The sequence below is a fragment of the Euprymna scolopes genome, chromosome 8 (assembly GCF_053919585.1).
Source record: "Euprymna scolopes isolate OS-2025 chromosome 8, ASM5391958v1, whole genome shotgun sequence".
Classification (NCBI taxonomy): Eukaryota; Metazoa; Mollusca; class Cephalopoda; order Sepiida; family Sepiolidae; genus Euprymna; species Euprymna scolopes.
In genome coordinates, this window is record NC_136489.1 from 3,652,759 (window position 1) to 3,669,378 (window position 16,620).

Consider the following 16,620-nt stretch of genomic DNA (forward strand, 5'->3'; position numbering starts at 1 on the left):
ATAAACAATAAAATACTAAACAATAAACATAATAAATAAACAATAAAATACTAAACAATAAACATAATAAATAAACAATAAAATACTAAACAATAAATATAATAAATATAATAAATAAACAATAAAATAAACAATAAAATACTAAACAATAAACATAATAAATAAACAATAAAATACTAAACAATAAATATAATAAATAAACAATAAAATAAACAATAAAATACTAAATAATAAACAAAATAAACAATAAAAATAAACGATAAAATACTAAATAATAAACAAAATAAACAATAAAATAAACGATAAAATACTAAACAATAAACATAATAAATAAACAATAAAAATAAACAATAAAATACTAAACAATAAATATAATAAATAAACAATAAAATACTAAACAATAAACATAATAAATAAACAATAAAATACTAAACAATAAACATAATAAATAAACAATAAAATACTAAACAATAAATATAATAAATAAACAATAAAATACTAAACAATAAACATAATAAATAAACGATAAAATACTAAACAATAAATATAATAAATAAACAATAAAATACTAAACAATAAATATAATAAACAATAAAATACTAAATAATAAACAAAATAAACAATAAAAATAAACGATAAAATACTAAATAATAAACAAAATAAACAATAAAAATAAACGATAAAATACTAAATAATAAACATAATAAATAAACAATAAAAATAAACGATAAAATACTAAACAATAATTATAATAAATAAACAATAAGAATAACAATAAGTTACTTAACAATAAAAATACTGCTTCACATTAAAGCGTGACCTACCAACAGTTTGTTGTTGAAATAGATAGACGCACCTAACAATTCGTAAAAAAGGCAGAAGACAAGAATATCTTGTCTTGACAGATGTCTATCTCTTTAGAAAGCTAACGACAGAATTACTGTCATTGAGAAACACTGCGATTTTGGTTCAACGGAAAAAATAACAGTTGGGAAAAACTAAACAAAAACACTAAAAACGTTGTAAATACTAAAAAAGAAAGAATAATAGTGTAAAAATTGATAGCGGATAATATCAGGACAGAAAGGCAGAATAGACAGTAGAAAACGTTTGAGAAAGGAAAAACATTAAGTAAATACGTAACCCCCCCAAAAAAAAGTTTACGACACAAAAGACAAAAAATAAAAGCGTAAAAACGTGAAAAGAAGGAAGGTGCTAGGAAAAAAACAAACAAAAGTTTTCATAAAAAAACGATTCAAAGATAAATATTAAAGAAAAGTCAAACTCTAAGTCGAAAAGTCAACAGAAGACGATAAAAGAGTAGAACAGAATTGATAAGTTGGTTGGTTGCTTTTGTTTTACGGCATAACAACCCTTTTCGTGTTATTTAATGCCGAATCCAAAGATTTTGAAGAAACATTTTTTTAATAGAATATATTTGTTGTTTTCAAGTCGGTTTCTATCTAACCCATAGTTGGGACCCTAACAGGTACTACCACTCCGGATCAGAGTGGACCTGGGAGCAATGGTAATTAAAGAGTGGCTCCACACTCCCCCAAAACCCGCAAGTTGGGGTCTCACCACTGGATATAGTTTAAGGCCATATCCAGGACCGGAATCGATAAGAGTAATTAAAGAAAATTTTAAAAATGAAAAATATTAGGAAAAATAAATTATAACACAAATATTGGATAAAGGAAAATGTTAAGACAGAAAGAAAATTAAGAATAACAAAATTTGTTAGAAGAAAAGGAAGATCAAAGATGATAAACTGAAGTAGACAACTTTAGGATAAAAATTATAAGCAAAAAAAAGATGGCAAAACTGGGAAATCAATAAAGAAATAATCGATTACAAAATTTCAAAATAAATAACTATTAGGATAACAAGTAGCTCAGAGCCAATAAAAATTGAAAGAGCCAATAAAAATTGAAAGAGCCAATAAAAATTGAAAGAGATAAATAGTATAATGATGATGATGACGATGATGATGCTAATGATGATAATGATGATAATGATGACAGCAGCAGCAACAACAAGAATCGTTATGACAAAAAATTAAAATAAAGTGTTAGGAAAAGGAGTGTAAAAATGTCTTAAACAGAAGAAGAATCACAAATAGAAATATTTTGATACAATGGAATTGAATGTCGCTGTTAACATAACCGTAAAACCATGATACTTGTCATTAACATTTTAAACTAAAATTCAAACCATTATACAAAAATAATTTTATAAAATCAGCAGTCCAATGTGAACTATACTGTATTGTGGAAAAAATTGCTCGAAGCTTCTTCCTGGCGCACAATAGAGGGTCCCTGATTAGAGCAGGCATCAATCGATTTGATTGCAAAATAGTCGATTTAATGAATATATATATATATATTCCAAAAACGTTTAAATTCCTGTTCCGCTTTGACGGAATTTCTAAAAGATAAAATCAATATATTTAAAAAAAAGATATATTTTTGGACAAAACAAGATTATTACAATTTTTAAAAAGATATGTGTTTGGACAAAATATAAAACAAAGTATAGTGCAATTTAAAAATTTGGGCAAAAAACGAACAATTTTAATCGATAAATATAAGCATGTAGGAAATTCAAAGATCAAATCGAGAAATAAATCTGATAATAAATAATAACAAAAAGAAATTTTGCTGAAAAAACAGAAAAGCAGATTTTAAAAAATGAAAATCGACAAATGTAAGGTGAAATAACAAAGGTTACAAAACTTCGAAAAAAATATGAAATGAAGAAATGTTACGAAAAAACTTTGGAAAAAAGAAATGTTACAAAAAAATCTAATAAACTTTGAAAATAAGAAATGTTACAAAGAAAAAGATAATAAAATTTTAAAACGAAGAAATTTTATGAAAAAAAAGATGATAAAACTATATATATAGTTGAACGTCAAAAAAACGACATTATTTTTACACCAAAATAATATGTAGAAAGTTGAGCTGCAAGATGTCTGTTCACTTTAACTTCTGTATATCAGTGCAGTTGGGGAAGCAATAACCTGGAATTCGAAAGTCTAGCAGTTCTGGAGAAGAAACTAGTAGAGTAGAAGGCTTTCTTACATCTAGAGATCTCTACTGTGTAGGGGCGGGACTTTGCTGCTTGTCGGAGTTATTTAGGTCGAGTGGGTACAAGTGCTTGTAGTTCGTCGGAACATTCACAGTTCAAATACTTGTAAAACAAGCCTAGGATGCAACATTTTATCGATGGGACAGACAGAAGCTTAGATGACAGTTCAGAACCTGTAAGGTTGACGACTCTCTTTTGAACCCTGTCCAGGAGTGAGAGACTAGTAGCAGATGCAGCAGCCCAAATGTGACAACAGTACTACATACGTGGGCGAATAGTGGCCTTGTAGAGGTGCAGGATACTTTCATACGTAAGTAATTTTCTAGCACACTAGAGAGAGCCCAGCTTCTTCGCAGCAGTCTTGGTCATACTCTTGATGTATCTTTTCCAACTCATGTTCCCTGTGAACGTTAAGTCGAGGAGTTTGAAGGAAGTGTGTGCAGTCAGCACCAACTCTATTCAGGGTTTAACCGGCTTCCTCCGAAGGAGGAAGTTTCATGGGAGTATGAAATTCACAAGCGGTCCGCAGTCGCATATATATTCCCGTAAGGGGAGATGACGACGTTAGGTTTTGCAACTTTTTGCAGGGAGGTGTCGACGTTCTCCTACATACAGCACCTGGACTTCCCAAATTGGTCACCCATTTTAGTAATGACCAGGCTCACCGTTGCTTAACTTCGGTGATCTTACGGGAACCGGTGTGTCAGCGTGATTATGCCGTATATTTGATGTTTGAAGGAAGTACTTACAGGTAATGTAACATTAGTGGTTGAGAATATGATATAATTTTGAAATAAAGAAATTTTACGACCAACAGAGAAGCAAAGATGATAAAACTTTGGCGTAAGTACACGTAAAAAACAGAAACCTAATTATGTCAAAATCAATATTTAAATCGATAAATGTTGGGGACGCAAAGATGATAAAACATTGAAATTGGTAATTGTTGTAAAAAGAAAACAAAAGATGCTCAAACTTTGAAATAAGTGAAGATTTAGAAATGCAGAAACAAAGATGATCAATTTTTTAATGAATAACTTTTAGAAAAAAAAGAAAACAATATTTTATCAAACTTCGAATGTTAGAATAAATAGAAAAGATTTTACATTTGTAAAGGCGTTGACAAAATAAATGAAGAAGACTGGAAATCGATAAATGTTTTAACAAAAAAAAATTAATTTAATATTTCAATCGAAAATAGTAGGGCAAAAAAATTAATTTAATATTTCAATCGAAAATAGTAGGGCAAAAATCAAAAACTAAGAAATCGATAATTTTTTCCACAAAAAAACAAACTTTGAAAAAAAAATAAATGATTGTTCTAGAATGTCTAAAATTATAATATTTTTTTATACAAATGCATGGGTATATAAATCAGACGAAAAAGAGAAAACACTTAAAATTTTAATAGTGATTTTAATAATGATTTTAATAGTGATTTTAATAGTGATTTTAATAGTAAATTTAATATTAATTTTAATAGTTATTTTAATAGTTATTTTAATAGTGATTTTTATAGTGATTTTAAAAGTGATTTTATTAGTTATTTTAATGGTGATTTTAATAGCGATTTTAATAGTGATTTTAAAAGTGATTATGCTCATATGAAAATAAAAAAAAGTGATCACAAATGTTTAAAATAAAAACACTTAAGATTTTAATAGTGATTTTAATAGTGATGTTAATAGTGATTTTAATAGTGATTTTAATAGTTATTTTAATAGTGATTTGCATAGTGATTTTAATAGTTATTTTCATAGTGATTTTCATAGTGATTTTAATAGTGATTTTAATAATGATTTTGATTTTAATAGTGATTTTAATAGTGATTTTAATAGTAATTTTAATAGTGATTTTCATAGTGATTTTCATAGTGATTTTAATAGTGACTATGCTCATATGAAAATAAAATAAAAGTGATCACAAATGTCTAAAATAAAAATTATCCGGAACAAAACATTTAAAAGAAAACGATGTTAAAACAAAAATAAACAGATAAACGTTTCATAACGGAAAATGACAAATCAAAAATGAGGATAAAAGTATTTGAAATACAAAATGTTAAAAAAAATTATAAAAGAGGGGACAAAGTTATAAATTATAAAAATGTTCAGATAAAAATACAGAAAACTAAGAACGTTCGACATTATAACAGGCTCAAAAATGGAGAAAAAGCTAAACAAAGCGTTTGATAAAAATGAAAAAAAGGAAGAAAATATTAAAAGCAGAAACAATGAAAAATAAAGATTTTAAGAATATATATGACTGGACAATAAGAACGAAAATGAAACAGTAAAAAATCGAAATATTTAAAAATAAGTCAAAACATAAAAGAGGAAATGTTTAAAAATATGTAGCAAACTACATATCAATCCTTTAAAATGTATATAAGGACAAGAAAATAAGATATAAACACCAGCACGAGAAAATATCAGATCAATAAAAAACAAAAAAAGATTTATGTTTAAGAAGAAAATCTAAGTTAGGAAAAAGAAAATAAAAAAGATAAAAAGTAAAAATAGAAGGTAAAACAATAAAAGGTAAAAGTTAATATAAGCTGAAGCATATAAGGCAACATAAAATATAAGATTAAACAATATGAAGCAAAAGAGAATAAAAGATAAAACAATATACGGCAAAAGACAATATATGATCAAAATATAAGGCAAAAATATAAGGTAAAAATATATAAGGCAAATAAAAATATAAGATAAAAATATAAGGCAAAAGTAAATATGAGCTAAAACAATATAAAGCAAAAGAAAATATAAGGTAAAAAGATATAAGGCAAAAGAAAATATAAGGTAGCATATATAAGGCAAATGAAAATAAAGAATAAAAATATAAGGCAAAAGTAAATATAAGGTAAAACAATATAAAGCAAGAGAAAATATAAAATGAAAAGATATAAGGCAAAAAAATACAAGATAAAAAGGTATAAGGCAAATGAAAATAAAAGATAAAACGATATAAATCCAAAGAAAATAGAAGATTAAACAATATAAAGCAAAAGAAAATATAAAGTAAAAATTAAGTGAAAGATATAAGATGAAAATATAAGGTAAAAAGATAGGTAAAATATAAGAAAAAAAACATAAGGTAAAGATATAAGGCAAATGAAAATATAAGGTAGAAAGATAGGTAAATTATAAGATAAAAACATAAGGTAAAGATATAAGGCAAATGAAAATATAAGGTAGAAAGATAGGTAAATTATAAGATAAAAACATAAGGTAAAAATATAAGGTAAAAAATTAAGGAAAAAATATAAGGTAAAAAATTTAAGGAAAAAATATCAGGTAAAAAATATAAGGTAAAAAAATATAAGGTAAAACGATAAAAGGCAAAAGTAAATAAAAGGTAAAAAGATATAAAGCAAAAGAAAATATTAGGTAAAAGATATAAGGCAAAAAATATATAAGGTAGAAGATATAATGCAAAAGAAAATATAAGATAAGAACATATAAGGCAAAATTATATAAAAATATATTAAGCTTATTTTAGAATTACAATGAATAAAAATTTTGTCTCCGTTTTTTTTTATCGATAATGTGTATTAGTTCCTCATAATTTAATTTTCATTTGCTTAAAAATCAACTTGCTTGTGTGCTATTGTTTACCTAAAATTAAATGCATAGGTTAAAGTGTATAATATTATTCAAATGAAATTATATTAATTATTATAAGGCAATACTTTTAAATAATTATAAAAATGATAATAGTCTATAATCGAATTTTAATGTCACTTTAATTAATTTAATAGTCTCAAATACACAGGCGACATTTCCTTTTGCCGTAATAATATCAAATTACACACAAAAAACAAAGATGATAAAACTTAACCTCATAGACATCAGTTATATATGATAGAATTAAAAAAACACACACTGCTTTATTCAAACAAAAAACGAAAACTGATTAAAATGTTTTGTTTTAAATTGAATTTTAATTAATAATTAATGTACATCTAAAAAGAAAAGGTAGACCGTACATTTGAGTCCATGTTTCTATAATCTGTGTCTTAGCATCGTAAATTCACCTTTCCATTTCGTAATGTGCTGCAAACAAACCTTAACATTTGAAAGTTAAACACAATACAATGTAACAGAAATGTCAGTATTTCAACGGTGTGTCTGCGGCAAGGTAAATAGCAAAGCAAGTTTATCTAAAAATATTGGTTAAATGCAAATAAACGAATTAGTAGATCATGGTAGTTTCAAATACTCTGGTGTTGAATATAAGGAAAGTAGGTTCACGTATATATAAGTTTAAGATTATATAGAAATGTTAAGCTCGACTGTGGAAATTTATAGAAACGGATGTGACGTCACACAACTGAGAGAAGTCGTCAGTTTGATTGAAACTTATATGTGCGAATATATTATTTAAAAATGTCCTGATAACATATAATTAAATAGCAATTATCGACCGCTACGTGTTGTAGGCTCAACCTCACGGATAACAGTGAACTCTTTCAATTACTATAAAGACTGAATTAATATACCCTTCGGCGTTATGCACACGCTATGCCCTCTTAGCAGTCAGATTGACGTGTAATCACACTTTTCATTTGTTGTATTCACTTTTCTGTCTAATATATGTTGGTTCCATTAAATATCGAATTGTGTCTTTCTTACGCATCCTTATCGGTCCACAACACTGGTGACGAAGGATTATAATGGGACTTAAACTTCTGTCACCCGCAACACTTTGTCTCCTCTGACACACTGATTTGGTACAAGAATACGACGAATAAACTTCTTTTGCTTTCAACAGTTTCGGCTTTACCAGACCCTTTTTGCAAGCATAAGTAAAGAGTGTTGATATCTGGCAATTTTGTCAAAGAGGATCACAGCAGAAGTGTGTACAAGGAGAACGACCGGTAATCAAACTATGAATGCAATTTGTAATATTTAATACTATTGTCACGATTGCTTCGACTTAGGTCTCTGTATATGTGCCCAAGATTAAAATGCCACACCGGGACGTTTCAGGTGTAGAAGAAGTTGTTTAATCTGTACGTTGCGCAATGACCGTATGTACGCATGGTAAACTAGGCAGGAAGTATACATATGCATCATTGCCATTTGTTTAATGCGTGCGTGTAGTTCGTAAATGAGATGCGTAGAATTCAGCCTATGTGAGGATAGGTGAAGATATCTACAAGAGAATGCCAATGTCTTAGGTTTTGAGATTACGTGCGAAATTTGAGGTGAATATTTTTAGTATTGCGATTGGTCGATAGAAAATTTTGTCAAATCGAAAATCGATCCTTTTAAACAATATTTATTGTTGTTGTTGTTGTTGTTGTTGAGCATCATTCATTCATTTATTTCGTATGAATGAAATGTTTATTTTTGGCATTTGTCTCCCCGGTATCTTTCTTGTTAAAATTCTTTCTAGAAAGATATCTGCTACTTACGTAAAAGAAAACGTAAAGGTTATCAACATCCCTAAGTGAAAGTAGAATGAACTGGATTCGAACTTGGCACACACGGGTTGTCAGACCGTGTCGTTAACCGCTTACCGTCCGTAACTTTCACACTAACGCTGCTTCCGATAAGTGATCGCCCATCTGAAGCAATCTGATAAAGTGATAAATAAACTAGCGTTATAGAATTGAGAACGAGGAAAACAGAGGGACATTATTCATTCTCGGAAATTGCATGTTCGTCACAAATAAAAAAGAAATACTTCGAAATAAAGAAAGAACACAAAAAAATGAAAGATTAAAAATATAGAATGCATAATAATACACAATAAAAAATATAGAATTTTTTTAAAATTCAATTTTCACCCCAAACAAGGCACAGTGCCACTTTGAAGCAGGGGGCTACAATCAGGGACTTAATCAGCAGGGGCATTATGAAGGGAGATTAGTAGAAAGATGTTTGTTCACATTACACATGAACTTCTGCATATCAGTACAGTTGGGAAAGCAGAATCCCGAAAGGGAGTTCCAAAGACCCGCAGTTCTAGGGAAGAAACTATTGGAGTAAAAGGCTTTCTTGAACCTAGGGATCTCTACTGTAAAGGGATGAGACTTAGTAGCTTGGATTTTTCGGGGGTAGTTACGTCGGGGAGGTACAAGTGTTTGCAGTTCGTCAGAGCATTCACCATTAAAGTATTTGTAGAACAGGCAGAGGGATGCAACATCTCGTTGATGGGACCGAATGCATAATAATATACAATAAAAAATATAGAATGGAAAATGCAATCAAGTATGAAATGAAAGAATAACAATTTAATATAAAAAAATACGGAAAATAAACTTAAATTATGGAAGAAAAGAAAGAAATCGGCCATTTTCAAATGTGTAACTTTGGAGGGAAGCGTTTATAATTTTTTGTTTGCGTTTCGTTTCGTTGTTTCTGTTTCTCTTTCTGGTCGTTGTCAGAAAATTAATGATAGAAAATATAAGTATTTTCATGGAAAGTGCACGCCTGAGCTCCAATCTATGGCCCCCCCTTTCCTGACTTTCACTAAACTGAAACCACTAACAATAATTTTCCCCACTCTTTATCTGTTCCTAAACCTAAACGTAGATTCCATGAATAAAGTTTGTTTCGTTGAATTTCACGCCTGTGGAGCTCTGTTCCGTTTTCCTGCTTTCCAGCTGACTGCAACATAGTCGTCTTCAAGTCAAACATAAACAAATTCTTGATAAACCTTCGCCTTAAATAATCCAATTTAAAAAAATTTCCACTACTAACAATTACTACGATATTTTTCCAATTGACACCGTATACTCATCATACTCCTTGGCCTCCGGGCCTGGATAATTCCTTTGTAAAAAGTAAAAAAAAAACATTGGAATGGTTTAAATAGCCATTTTCGTGAGTGCGGGAATGGGACACTTTCATTTGAATACATTTATTTGGTTTATAATATTTTTTAATGGAGAGGATAAAAACGGTATGAGATGAAAAGGACAAGAGATGGAGACAAATATAAAAAAGGAAGACGGCATAAAAATAAAGAGAAATTTATAGAGAAAAAAAAGATACAAATACATAAATAGGAATTTGTGAAGAATAAAAAAGAGGGAAAACCCGATGAAACACATAAACTGATATAGGCACGAAAACGAAGACACTGAAAAAGAGTTATGTTGGGAAAATAAGCGATATATGTAAGTAAACAAATATATAATAAAAATGGAAAATTTGAGTTACATTATCTATATTTACAACATAGATTTAACATTTACAACATAGATTTAACATTTACAACATAGATTTAATATTTACAACATAGATTTAATATTTACAACATAGATTTAATATTTACAACATATATTTAATATTTACAACATAGATTTAATATGTTCATGAGCAAAATTCATAATAAACCATATTATTAGGAGGTGTATTTGGTAAAAGAACGAGAAAAGTACTCGATACTTTAGTAGAGCTAAATGTTTTTTTTATTTTTTCAACCGCGGGATTTTATTCTTTGCATTACAAATTACTTTAATCAACAGGACAATAATATTATGCTGCCGATCTCTTCAGACAATTCAAGTCGAAATGAATTTAAAAGAAATATTCTTTAAAATTACAAATGAGCATAAAAAAGCCAAACGAGGGGTGAGGGAGGAGTGAGAGGGAAGAAAAGGAAACGGAAAAAGAAAAAGCTGGGGGGGGGAGAAATATAGATTATATATAGTGAGAATTAAATAATAATATGAAAAAGAAATGAATGAAAATAAAAATGTAGAGAGGAGATTGTTTGTTAAGAGAGGAAGAAGAGAAAGGGGAAAAAGGGAAAAAGGGAAAGTATTACGGAGCAACCGAAAAGGATAATAATGAACAGGAGTGTATCAAACAAGTGCCAATAGAAGGCAGTAGTAAAAAAAATTGCACGAGCTAATGCAGTCATACAACGTTTAGACGTTTTGTTGTCTCCAACTACTTTGGTGGTGATAGATAGAGCAAAGATACGCCCAGGTAAAAAGAAGGTGGATAGACACGTCCAATAAATTTATATAAATAGATAGGTAATGATTATAATTAGTAAATAATTAGTAAAAGTTGATAGGATAGATAATTATTATATTTACTATTATTACCAATGGAAAAAAGATAGATATATTATTATTATTATTATTATTATTATTATTATTATTATTATTATTATTATTATTATTATTGTTGTTGTGGTGGCAACCACTTATTTGCATATGCGAATAACATAACACTATAAATGGCAAGCCTAGGTTGGCCTTGGTGTGTCTTACTCAAATGCCACCAGAAGTGACGCCGAAGAGCGTACATGTCCTCCCACCAAGACTCTCTGACTCGACACCGTCATTTGTACATATTGTATATATACCTTTTCTTTAATACACTTATTATTGCGTTATCTTGTTGTTTGCGTCTTCATTGTATTTCCTTACTAATTATTGTTCAACCTTGCAACCACAACAGTTGGCGACGAGATATGAAGCGTCAAATATAACAGTTTGACGAAGAACTATTTAAAAGAAAAAAAAAAGTACAACGCAAAGGTTGACCATTTTTTTTAAGGAATGCAAAGTGTTGACGAGCAAACGGATTTTACGCTAAAGAGAAGTTTCAACTCAAGTGAAAAAAAAAACTCTAACGTGGCAAAAGCGACAATTTACGCCGTTTTCTGGGAATCCGACTTGCAAACGAATGTAAAAGTGAATTTTTGTTTGTCGCTACACGACAAATCTTACTAAAGGACCAACTTGCAAACGAAAAGAGAACTTTGTTCTGTCGCAAAAACGACAGGTCAGACCCGTATTACGAAAAGCAAGGAAGTAACCTACGAAAAAAGTTCACCAGTGGATTCTAATTACTGTTCTCCGTAAACAAAACAACAACTAAAGGACTTTTTAATTAATGTTTTGGTTGACGTCGGTACTAAAAGGAAATACCACAGCTAAAACTAAAATTCAAGGAAAGGATTTTTTTCTTGAAGTTGTCACTGAATAACGGATAATACAGTAAAACGTCACGGAAAAAAAGGTAATCTCAATTTAAGAGGTATTTTAATTACTAAAATAATAGAGAAAAAAAAACTCAAAGAACTAAATGTACTGCATACATTTATTCAATTGTGACTCGATTAAAAAAAAAAAAAAACCCAAACTTTTATTTTGTGGAAAGAGTTACTTATTAGTAAGTGCCTAAAAACGGAAAGTCAATTCCATTTCGTGATTCCAGATAAACCTGTTTTATTTTATTTTTTGCAGCGTGACTCGCAAAAAGAATATATTATTGCAAGCAGCGATATTATTATTGAAAACAGGATCTTACAGCAATTTGCTTTGTTGTAGCCCAAACCGGTGTATATGGTACATGGTACAATATTTTTGTTTTTAACTACACACTAAAAAAAAACAAAAAAACATGGAAGACTTATCAAAAATGTTCATGCAATTTTTACAAGCACAGGCTGACCGCGAGGAAAAGAGAGAGGACAGATTATTGAAAGAGGAACGTTTTGCTAAAACACTGGAACTACTAAAGAGTAATCGAGAAAATGTCGATAGTGTTAATTTCTCCCATACAACTATTTTTAATAGCATGGACACATTTCATTATGTGCCTGAGGAAGAGAAGAATTTTGAAGCATACTACACAAGATACGAGGATGTTTTTCAACTGGACTGTAAAAATTGGCCAAATAGTCAGAAAGTGAGCCTCTTACTCAGAAAATTGGGTACATCAGAACACAGCAAATTCATAGATAACATATTACCTAAAAAAACTGCGGAATTAGAGTTCATGGAAGCTGTAAAATTACTAAAAGAATTATTTAATCCAAATATATCTCTTTTTCATAAAAGATGGCTGTGCATGAATCTAAGAAAGATGGACAACCAACATTATTTGACATACGCATCAGTTGTCAATAAAAACTGCGATAATTTTAAGCTTGCAGAACTAACGGTAGAAGATTTTAAATGTCTAATCTTCGCTCAAGGGTTAGTTTCCACGAAAAATGCAGAAATACGCAGACGAGTGTTGTCTAAGCTGGAATCTGAGCAAGATTTAACCCTCCAGAAACTAGCAGAGGACTGTGAAAGGGCCATTACACTAAAAAAGGATTAAAAAAATATAGAAGAATCCGGAGTGGCATATGTAAGAAAAGTTAGAAAACCATACGCACCAACCAAGAACTTTACAAAGAAAAGCAATGGAACGGGATATTCCAAAGATAATAACCATAAATATAGTACACAATATAACAAGCCTCTTCCTAGATATAACTGTAAGAGATGTGCAGAAAAGCATTGGGAATCAGATTGTCCTTATAAGAAGAAAAAATGCTACATTTGTAAGAAGGTGGGACACAAAAGCGATTGCTGCAGATATAAAGATTACACCAGAAAGAGAGTACAGCAAACAAAATCAAATACAAAATTAGACAAAGATCGGCGAAAATACGTAAAAGTGGAAATATTTAAAACATCAATAAAGTTACAACTCGACTCCGGCTCCGATGTTTCTATAATAAACCTGAATACGTGGAAAAAGTTGGGAAAACCGGCCATGATGAAAACAGCCCGGACGGTAACTGGTGGTGGTATAAAATTTGAAGGAGAAGTTGTCCTCCCGATAAGATTGAAAGGGATTTCGAAGAAATTAAAAATATTCGTACTAAAAAATAGTGAAAATCTGTTTGGAATAGATTTAATTGAGAAATTCGGACTATGGGATAAGCCAATCAATACATTCTGTAAAAAATTAGAATGTTCTTCTCCAACAACAGTAAATATAAAAGACGATTTAAAAGAATTATTTCCTGAGGCATTCACGACTAACTTAGGTCGCTGCAATAAATTCAAGGCCTCGTTTGAACTTAAAGAAAACGCCAGCCCAATTTTTAGAAAAAAAACGAAATGTTCCGTTCGCTGGGTTGGAAAAGATTGATAAAGAATTAAATAGGTTGGAACAGACGGGAATTCTATCAAAAATAGAACACAGCGAGTGGGCAAAAAGAATGACGAAGTTAGAGTGTGCGCAGACGTTTCGACCGGGGTCAACTCCCTATTAAAAGATCACCATTACCCCCTACCAAGCCCAGAGGAAATATTCACGAAGTTGAATGGGGGTAATATCTTCTCCAAGATAGACTTGAGCGACGCGTATTTGCAAATCCCGGTCGAGAAGAATTGCTCAAAAATACTATGCATCAATACGCATAAGGGATTATACAAATACAACCGATTGCCTTTTGGCATCAAAGTAGCGCCTGCCATCTTTCAGCAAGCGATGGACACCATGCTAAGTGGTATTGAGTGCGCATGTGCATACCTGGACGACATTGTTGTCAGGAGCAAATACCTAGAAGAACATAAGGAACATTTGAAACAAGTATTTACTCGAATACAAGAATTCGGCTTTAAAGTAAAAGAAAGTAAATGTGACTTTTGTATGAGCGAGATTAAGTATCTTGGACACATAATAAACAGACATGGACGACGTCCAGACCCAGACAGATCTGCGGCAATAAAAAATATGCCAACACCCGATAATGTAACAACCTTGCAGAATTTCTTAGGATTCGCAAATTATTACCAATCTTTTATTGAGGGAATGCATAACTTGCGAGCCCCCTTAAATAATCTGCTTAAAAAGGATACACCGTGGAACTGGACGCAAGAATGTCAAACCGCTTTTGACAAAATAAAGAGCGCACTAACATCCGAATTATTCTTAACGCACTTAACACAAACTTAAAAATAGTCGTCGCTAGTGACGCTAGCTCCTACGGCTTAGGAGCATGCATTCAACATATTATGCCGGATGGGTCTAGAAAACCAATAACGCACGCTTCGAGAACGCTGATACCAGCCGAAAGGGCATATTCACAAATCGAAAAAAAAACGTTGAGCATAATCTTTGCCGTGACTAAATTTCACCGATATTTATATGGTAGACAATTCATACTTGAAACCGACCATAAACCGTTAGTCACGATCTATGGATCAAAAAAAGGATTGCCGGTATACACCGCAAATAGATTGCTGCGCTGGGGTACAATACTACTTAATTACGATTTCCAGCTACAACATCTAGCATAAAAAAAGATTTGCCATGCGGATGGACTGTCAAGACTGATACCACAGAAACACAATCTGGAAGAATCAGTCATTGCAGCAATTCGGACAAATGTTGAAGTAAAAAATATGGTAGCAAACATCATTAATGAACTACCCGTAACTTTGTCGGACATTAAAAGGGAAGCCGAGAAAGACGAATATATAAAGGACATAAAAGAGAAAATTATAACGGACACAAAGGTGCAGGAAGTTTTCTCCATATGTGACGATGTGTTACTGTACAGCGAGAGAGTGGTAATACCCAAAACATTGCAGAATAGGATGTTAAGAGATTTCCACACAGGACATCCGGGGATAAATCGAATGAAGTCGTTAATGAGAAGCTACGTGTACTGGCGTAACATGGACACTGACATAGCGACAACAATTGATAAATGTAAAGGATGCCAGTTAGCCGCAAAATCTCCACCTATAGTACACAAACCTTGACCGAAAACCGACCAACCATGGTCGAGAATCCACATGGACTTCGCTGGTCCAGTAGGTGAAAACTATTCTTTAATTGTAGTGGATAGTTTCACAAAATGGCCGGAGGTAATGCGTTGCAGGAATCCAACAACGAACAACTCAATAGGGTTCCTACACGAGTTGTTTGCAAGATTCGGTGTACCAGACACACTGGTCACTGACAACGGAACGCAGTTCACATCCGCAGAGTTTAAAGAATTTTGCGACACGTTCCGAGTGAAGCACATCACGACTCCGTCGTATCATCATACTCTACACAAACATTTACAAACATTACTCTACACAAACATTTACAAACATTACTCTACACAAACATTTACAAACATTACTCTACACAAACATTTACAAGCATTACTCTACACAAACATTTACAAACATTACTCTACACAAACATTTACAAACATTACTCTACACAAACATTTACAAACATTACTCTACACAAACATTTACAAACATTACTCTACACAAACATTTACAAACATTACTCTACACAAACATTTACAAACATTACTCTACACAAACATTTACAAACATTACTCTACACAAACATTTACAAACATTACTCTACACAAACATTTACAAACATTTCTCTACACAAACATTTACAAACATTTCTCTACACAAACATTTACAAACATTACTCTACACAAACATTTACAAACATTACTCTACACAAACATTTACAAACATTACTCTACACAAACATTTACAAACATTACTCTACACAAACATTTACAAACATTACTCTACACAAACATTTACAAACATTACTCTACACAAACATTTACAAACATTACTCTACACAAACATTTACAAACATTACTCTACACAAACATTTACAAACATTACTCTACACAAACATTTACAAACATTACTCTACACAAACATTTACAAACATTACTCTACACAAACATTTACAAACATTACTCTACACAAACATTTACAAACATTTCTCTACACAAACA

General features: G+C 30.7%; 1 pseudogene; it reads right to left on the reverse strand.

Annotated features, from left to right (window-relative positions):
- Positions 1–3,696: 3,696 nt before the first annotated feature.
- Positions 3,697–3,815, reverse strand: LOC145284354 (5S ribosomal RNA; annotated as a pseudogene).
- Positions 3,816–16,620: the final 12,805 nt, after the last annotated feature.